Source organism: Chroicocephalus ridibundus, chromosome 8, assembly GCF_963924245.1.
Source record: "Chroicocephalus ridibundus chromosome 8, bChrRid1.1, whole genome shotgun sequence".
NCBI classification, from domain to species: domain Eukaryota; kingdom Metazoa; phylum Chordata; class Aves; order Charadriiformes; family Laridae; genus Chroicocephalus; species Chroicocephalus ridibundus.
The window spans coordinates 33,229,308-33,237,985 of NC_086291.1; positions in this window are offsets into that span (position 1 = coordinate 33,229,308).

The window sequence follows — 8,678 nt, forward strand, 5'->3', positions numbered from 1 at the left end:
CAATTACGGTGCCAGGGCTCTGAGTAGGGTGGTAGTGAGCGACTCGAATCCTTTCCAATAGCATCGCTTCACTTTGAGTGGCAGAACAGTGTCCAGAGCAAAATGGGAGTGAGATTTCTCATGGCTGCTACAGCCCCCGGTAACTGTAGAATGCCTCTTTTTTTTTTTTTTTTTTTTCTGCGGCTCTGTACAAACATATGGGAGAACAAACGGGAGAGGTGGGTGGATGAGGGGCTGATCAGCTCAAGGTCACACAGGGTATTGTCCCAGGGGGAGCATCTCAGGAATACTGTAACAGCTCACGTAGAAAGCTAGTGCATCTCTAACCCCCGTACTTCTTTACAAGGAAAAAATGCTGGAGTTTAAGTAAAAAGTACTATGTCGTATTCATAGTAAAAGTTTAAAAAAAGCAATTATGGAAGGCAAAAGCTTGATTTGGATGTTTAGGATGTCTTGTAAAAATCCCGAGAATGCTTTAAATAGAATTTCAAGCGAAAACGCGTATAAAGCCATGAATTCTCTTTCCATGTTTTCACTGTTAATATTGTATAACTAAAGACAGATCCAGAAAATCCCAGGCAAATGTTTGGAGGTGGTGGTGAAATGATTCTTTTAATGGAAGGAGCATAATTTTAGCGCAGCTGCCACAGAAATACACAGGACCAAGCTCTCCCCGCAATTGCCTTTGGAGGTAGCTTGCTGGTTTCGATGCAGCTGCAGGAGCCACCTGAAGCAAATATCTGTCATGCTTTTACTAATTTCATTTGTGGAAGATGAGATAAATAGTAATGAATACAAAGACCCATTAAATGTAGACTCACCAGTTAAATAACTCCGCTGACTAAATTACACGGAGGCACTACGTCATCAGGATGACATTCAGCTGGAAAGATACTTTCTGAAAGGCAATTTCTGCGAGTTTATAATGTTATTAATTTTACCTAAACAACTTTCTGTTTAAATCTTAGTTGTGAGCCTGCAGACCTTTTTCTTCACGTCAAGGTCGTTTCCGTCCCCCCCCGTTCTGCTCCTCACCGCTTCCTTGGCAGCGCCGATCGAAGGGTTTGAGGGATGCCCGGTGAGCGGCCCTTCATTATTTCAACCAAGACCAGGTTTTGGGTCCAGCACACTGTGTGGCCTCCTAAACAGCTGCTGCAGCGCAGGTGAGGAATAGGAATAAGTGTCTGAGGTTGGGGGAACAGGGAAATGAAGACTGCTTAAGCAGACTTGAAGTAAAATAATATGCGGTTAATTCGTGCTGCCATCTTGTGGCTTCTGCTTAGAAAGTTTCAAAAATACTGGAAATTGTCAAAATAATCAGAATCTCTCATGCGACAGTAGGAAATACTGAAGCCGTTCTTTAAATAGACAGTGACGTAGATTTCTGTGCATTTTCCTTGGGGTCACGGTTCCCTTTGAAATCATAAAGTGTACTGTCATTTTTTTTTTTTTTCCCTTAGCCTTTCACGGTAGCGTGACCTAAAAGCTGGAGATGTACAGTATGTGTTTATTTATATCTTCTGTGATACTATACATCTTATTACGGAGAACAGACATCGCATAATGTTCAGTTACAGAAAAGTTTATGCATTTTAACAAATCCATGAACAGAAAATGGCATTTCACATGAAAGTCAGTTTATAGTGTTCATTTATTTATTAAGTATACCCAGAGGATAAGCAAAATTGGTGATGAGAAGTCTCACCAAAGTCTGCTGAAGGCTGTGTCCACCCCAGTGTCGTAAAAGAAGAAACAGTGACGGTGATGGGGAGGGTGAGTTGCTTAACCTGCTTTGCTTTCAACAGCCAGGACTTGAACATGATGCTACTGAACAGTAGGATGTTTCTAATTGAGCCTAATACTTTTATGATCTCTTTGGCAGATCTGTTGTTTCACTTGACCTTGCTTTTGAACTGCCGTAGGTTTGTTTCAGTTTGGTTTTTCCTTCCCGGAGCTAGTGTCTCAAATTTCTTCCCTGTCCGGGGATGACTCCCTTCCATTCCCATAGTCACTGCCGTCCCTGTTGCGGGCACGGGCAGGGGCTTCTGGAGGTAGTGCCTCCTGGCAGCTCCTTGGGCTTGTCCAAATCTATCTTCAGGGCACTCCGACACTGTACAAACGGTTACCGCTTAACTGCTGGCATCTGTAATTTAAATCATTTAGTGTAATATTTGATAGATGGTGGTGTTGGACTGTTCTGCAAAGCTTACATGGCCAAATGAAGCTTTTTTTTTTTTAAATTATTTTTTTAATTCCAGGTTTCTATTTCAGTATTACAGCCCGGTTTCTTCCAGCTTGCCCAACTCGGAGCTTGCCTTTTGAGCAAAGGGAACGAGCCTTTGGTGACAGCGACCTAAAGTGCCACCACTAAATGCATAACCACAATTCTCCCTTTGTAACCGTGGGATTAGCTTATATCTCTAAGCCTGCAGGACAAATGCTTTTTGCTTCCTCACGATCCCTTAACGTAAGAAATACTTGTTACAACCTTGACAACCCTTCCTTTCAGTAGCCCTGGTAAGTGCCACAAATGAGCAGGTCAGCACTTTCTTTGATCCTCCTCGTACTATTAATATACGTGTGGGGTAATCATGGGAACAGAAAGACCCATGGAAAAAATGTCAAGGAGGCCAAAATGTTTAATGCTTTATTTTTTGATACCAGTCGTTGCTGGAAAGTTCAAGAGAAAGAAGTGCCAAGTACACTGCTAGTGATAATGACAAATAGTGAGATCTCTGCTTAGAATAGAGGGAAAAAAAAATACATTCCAGATAACTCTTGGGAAATCAGGTGGTCTCAAGCTGTCTGAGTGTCAGGAATCTCATTAAAAAGTTAGCTGAAGCGATTTCAGAATCATTTGTGGTGATTTTTGACAAATTGCAGTGGCTAGGTGAGGCACCCGACTGCCACAAAAGTCGTGCAGTACCTGCCTCTAGAAGGAATAAAAAGAGGACCTGGGTAATTACAGATCAATTTGATTTTCATTTACAGAAGAAAACAAAAAAAAAATCCGAAACAAAAGCAGTCTGCAAGACGTTGGACAAGTAAACCATGTGGGTTATTTTGGAGGAAAGCAATCTCAAACCAAAGTAATACCATCCTATGACAAGATAAAAAGGTCTTATTGCTAGGGGAGAGGCAGTACGTGACAACATACCAAGTCTTTTTGGCATAGTCGTGCCTCACGTGACTGTAGATGAAATTGGGTACAAAATGGTTGGATGATGCTACCCAGGGGCAAAAAAATATTAAATGTGTATTTTCAGATGCTTGTCCCAGGATTATTTCTTTCAGTCTTGGATGGCGAACAGAAAACATAGTTTCATGTGATTATTAACAAACTAGTGCAAATTTGGAGAATCTATAGGGTATATATCTCTAGATATATAGGGTAGATTTAGATTGGATATCAGGAAGAAATTCTTTCCTGTGAGGGTGGTGAGGCACTGGAACAGGTTGCCCAGAGAAGCTGTGGCTGCCCCATCCCTGGAGGTGTTCAAGGCCAGGCTGGATGGGGCTTTGAGCAGCCTGGTCTGGTGGGAGGTGTCCCTGCCCAGGGCAGGGGGGTGGAACTAGATGATCTCTAAGGTCCCTTCCAACCTGAACCATTCTGTGATTCTATGATATTGGGAGAGGGATGTGGTTAGGACTCAAACTTTGACAAACGGAGGTGTAAAAACTAGGATGCCATGCCATGAAGATAAATGCAGGTTGCTGAAATTAGGAAAAAAAGCCAGCTCTGTAGACAGCAGCAGACGACCGGCTGTTCCGACAGCAGAAGCTGCTGATGTTTATACTGGGTCACAAGCTAAACATGAGTCAACAAACTTGTCCTGGTGTGAAAAAGCAAACACCGTGCTGGGGTGCGAACAGTCATGCAGACAGCAAAACACGCGTCGCCATCTCCCCCTTCTGCTCAGCGTGGTGTGGTCTCGGCGACGATACCTGGCTTTGGTGTTTGGAGCGGTGCCCTTGAAGAGAACCTGCACGCTGCCGTAATTCCCAGTCTGTGCTTCTGGATCGGCCGAGAGCCGCGCTGTTCGCGTGCTGCCTCGTGACTTGGGTGTTAAATGATTCTCTTCGATACAGAAAAGCTGTTTCCTCCTGTCTGTGAGCAGGGAAGGCAGAGACTGATGTGAGAGAGTTGAGTGGGTGAACAAATCCCGTTCTCTTTCTGGTGTCGCGTGTGGTGCTGGCCTAAAGCTTGACTCCTGGCGCGTGCGGAGTTGACCTGTTACGCTGCTGCGCTTTGACAGTTAGTTCTACATTTGACCGTTCCATCATTTTGATGTTTTCCAGGAGGGGGATATACTGATGTTCATGTAGTTGTGAGGGTCCCTTATTGTTAATTTTTTTTTTTTTACTTAATCTCTTTGCATATTTCTCTCAGATGTAACCTTACGGACCCAGCGGGTGATCATGTTCCCAATACTCCTTTTTTTTTTTTTTTTTTTTAAGAGCAGAGAGGCTGTTTATATTATACCTTTGTTGCAGATTCTGGGTGCTGCCTGAAGTCCATGGAACTTCTGGAACTTGCATCCACACCACTTTCGGAGGCACCCTGAGCTCAGAATCGTCTGGGTCTGGATCTATTTGACTTGCCCGCGCAGTTGTGGGGACTCAGGAGCATCTTGTCTGCCTGCTGTCAGGCAAATAGTGTCTTTGCAAAAGCAGGTGACAGAAAATCCTGAAATACAGCCCTGTCTCTGTGGGTCACCTTGTTTGGACATCTTTAGTCATGCACGAGGAGGCTGCAAGCAAGATATGCGCAACTCGGCTAATAAATACGGCGTTATGGCTTTAACACACGGTGAGGACAGGTAGGTTTTAAGTAGCCACTAGACCAAACGTTAATACAAGCTGCTAGAGCAGGCTTTTACATGCATCTACCCTCCTCTCCCTAAGGCATCCAAAGAGTCTTGGCTGGCCCCACAGGCATTGCCAGGAGCAGAAGGATTGGTCTCCAATGCTCCCTTGCAGCAGATCTTTAATAATGCTCGGTTGCTATTTTCTGCCTCCGTATTTCCTACAGAATTTTCAATATTGATGTTTTTCCCCTTGGATCTTTGAGCTGCTGACTTTCCCTGCTGCGACAATCCTGTAACTTTGCCTGATCTGGAGTAGCTCTGTTTTATACCTTTTTTTCCCACTTCTTGGCAATTTCTTCTGCCCGTTTTCGGGAGCTGGGCTGCATTGAAGTTAGGCGTTGGGCCCTCGGACGCTGCTAAGCCCCTTGGAAAGACAATGGAAAGCTAGAGAGAGAGGATTACACTATCCCCAGTCTTGGAGGCAGTGTCGGTGAAGGCTAAGTGGGTAGGAGTTTCCATTGTCAGGCAAGTGATTGTACGCGGGTCACACCGTCTTCCGCAGGGGGTAAAGAGAGGCACGTCTCCTCTCCAAGTGCCCCGCTCTTTAAATGGAGGCTCAGCAGTTTTCCCAGATGTTAGTTTAGCAATGCAAGGACTAAACAAACAGCAACAGATGGGAAGTCCCCTGTTGTCGTGCGCCACACAGCCGGAATACGACTCCAAAACACATTTTGCAGAGTTGCTGCTCACAGTGGGTTACTTTGAACGAGCGGTGAGCTACGGCCGAAGGAAATGAGAGAGCAGCAGGAACATTGTTATATCCTTCTCAGTTGTGATTAGGAAGGAGCACTGGAAGATGATGGCTTACCTCTGAGCTCTGTGTGTTGCTGCCGCAGCAAGGGTAAATGAAGAATTAATAGCAGGTTTTGTAAAGACCTTTTACTGTCTCCAGAAATGCTTTACCAAGAGTGTTGCTCCCAGGGGCGTTTACTTTAGGGGAGAGAGACGTTATCTTCAGAGTCCTTTCCCAAAAGAGCCCTCTGTTTTGTGATGTTTTAGCAAGAAAGACCTTCTCTAGAGACTGTGCTTTGCCTCAGGAGATTAATCCGTTTTGCTGAGCTTCCCCTTGTGTGTTTCAAAAACTCTTTTCTGCCTCCATTTGTTTGAAAACAGCCCTTAACATCAAGTTGTAGCCTTTGGTCTGATGGTCCCCTGTGATGCGGTGGTCTCCTTTACCTCCCAGGCTGGACTTCAGTCGCACAGAAGTTACAATAAGCCATCTGCGGTCGATGCCTTTGTTCAGCATTGCCCCTGGCTTGGGCTCTGCTCACAGACATTCAAAGCCCTGGGTCACCATCCTTTCTGGAATCACCTCCTGCTCTCTTCAGACAGGTGTCCAGGATCATGGCCCCAGGATGAGGGACTAGTAGAACCAGAGGCTACAGAAGCATCCACAATGCAGTGCTTTTTCTCTTGGTTTTCCTTTGGGAGTATATTTGCTTTTTCTGCCATTTGCAAGCCCAGTTTAGCTACTAAAGGGTTTTCCCAGAGTCCCAGGGTCACGAATTCAAAGCCAGACGTGCTGTTTCATGCCAGCGCTGCCACGTGACGGTATCTGGAGCTAAAAGACCTCTTAGGGTGTAGGATGTCTGCAAAACACCTGAGTGACTAGCTCTGGGCTTTGTATTTCCAAGGCTGGGTATTGCTGGATTCACGACCTGGTATAAGTAGGGCAGAATATGTGTGTGTGAGGGGAAGGGGAGGGAAATGTCACGGGCAGGCAGGCTGCTAGTGAAGCTGTCTGCCCCTGCAGGGACCAAGGGTTCCCGAGGTGGATCCGAGCCATCGGACTTTACAGCCAGGACGAGCTGCTGATTTCAGTAATGGCATCGCCCCCGCTGCCTGCTTTGAAAGATGCTTGGGTTTTGTTTATGCACAAGAGAGTTGTGTTTTGCGAGTGCCCCAGCCACCACGGGGGATGTCTCTGCGAGCAAATGGCCAGCACTAATGCCGTCCTGCGTGGCTGTGAATGAATTCGCCCTTTATTCGGTGCTCTCCACCCCTGCTGAGCCCAGAGCCCCGCACCGCTCACAGGCGTGCGTGGATGCTGCCATTTGCAGTGCTCCTTCAGCCAGGCTTCCACACCCCGGTGCCCCTAATCCCGGACAAAACCCGGGCCGTGGAGCAGCAAACACAACAAGACCTCTATTCTTAGCCTGGAAAGCCTCAAAGCCGGTTCTCTGGGGTGTAGGGCGATGAATATGCAGTTGCTGGAGCTCTTGACAAAGCCGAGTGAATAGCAGCGTTTGTCGTTAGCCCTGAACATACCCTCCTCTCCCATTGGATCCGTAGCCTTCACTGCAGCTTTTCACAGTTACATAAATATGGCCTATTTTCCCCTCACAAATTAACATCTTGCTCGCTAAGTTTAGGCTTTCGCACGCATACAAAACAAACCCTCTGATTTTTCACGCGCAGCTGGAAGTCCTGGCTCACCCAGGGAGAAGCCGTCCCTGCCCGTATAAAACCTTCGCAGTGGACGGTGGTGCTGTCGCAGCGTCCCCTTGCGAGCGGCGTGACTCTGCCAGGACACCGCGTCGCGAATCATCCGAGGTGCCTTCTCCTTTTCCCACCCCAGGGAAAGTCGGACCCCAGCCGCGTGGCTGCGAGGATGCCGGAGGGTATGCCTGCCCGGCAGACCGCGTGGTATCCCAGAAACTGGAAGGTTGGCTGCACGCTTTGGGGCACAGAGGAGATGGCTCCTCGCTCCCCCAGAAGACACCGGTGTGGGTATATTTTTCCCTAGAGGCGGTTTGCCCCCACCCCTGTGAATATACTGGGAGATTGCGCTGCGGTATATCTGCATTAGAAGCAGCCCTATAGAGAACGGATGTCATTTGGAAATCACCCAGCCCCAGGCTGTAAGAAAGCCGATTCACATCCGCTGAAACTCCGGGCGGCTTTATTAGGGTACAAGTAATACAGAGGCGCAGGGCTGGGAAAAGATGCCTGCGCCCCCGCCTTGCAGTGGTGTTACTCCCTATTTCAGCAGCCTGAAGGGATCCAGCTCCCCAGCGCTGCTGGCGTGTCTCTGATGGCAAGGGACGGCGCTGGGAGTTTGGCATAGCATCAAATCTCAACTTCTTATTCCTGCTGCAGGGGAAATAAGGATACCTGGGTGTAGGTCCTCAAACGATTATCCCCTGGGCCAGTGTATCTGCTGGTACGGTCAGAGGAGCCATCCGTAGCTATGGATCCACAGTGAGACCTTTTCTGTTCTAGGGCTGGTGGCATGCTGTGACTCAAAACACATTCTGACAGCTCCTGGCAGTGACCCGTGAGGGAGATGTTTCCTGGAGCTGGGCACCAACATCCTGAGGCCAGTTGGACACGCAGGCGGCTGGGGTGCTGGATTTTGGCTCAGTAGGACTGGGCCCGATCCTGCTCTGCTGTAGGACGTGTGTGTGATCTCAGGTGAGTCCTGAAGATATATTATTGAGTATTGTCACTTGGAGAGAGAGAGACGGACCTGGCAATGCGGTGTGCTCTCAGGTTAACAGCTGTGGAGGGTATTGACTTGGAGACGTTCTGCGCTAGTAGTTCAGTGCATCACACTTACTGGTTTTTATTAAAGGCAGCCATGTGGCTCGGCATCCACGTGTCTCAGAAATCACCAGTAGGAAACCTTGGAGTAGGGATCTGCGGCAAACGGGTGACAGGGGGAGGGTGTACTAGCTTAAGCATCCGACTTTGCTTTTATTTTAATCCTGCTGACTAAACTGAGCACGCCAGGTGAGACCCAGCCCCTCAGAGTGGTAAGCCACTAGGGCAGAAGGGGAGAAGCGGTGTGGGATCTCTCAAAAAGCTGAA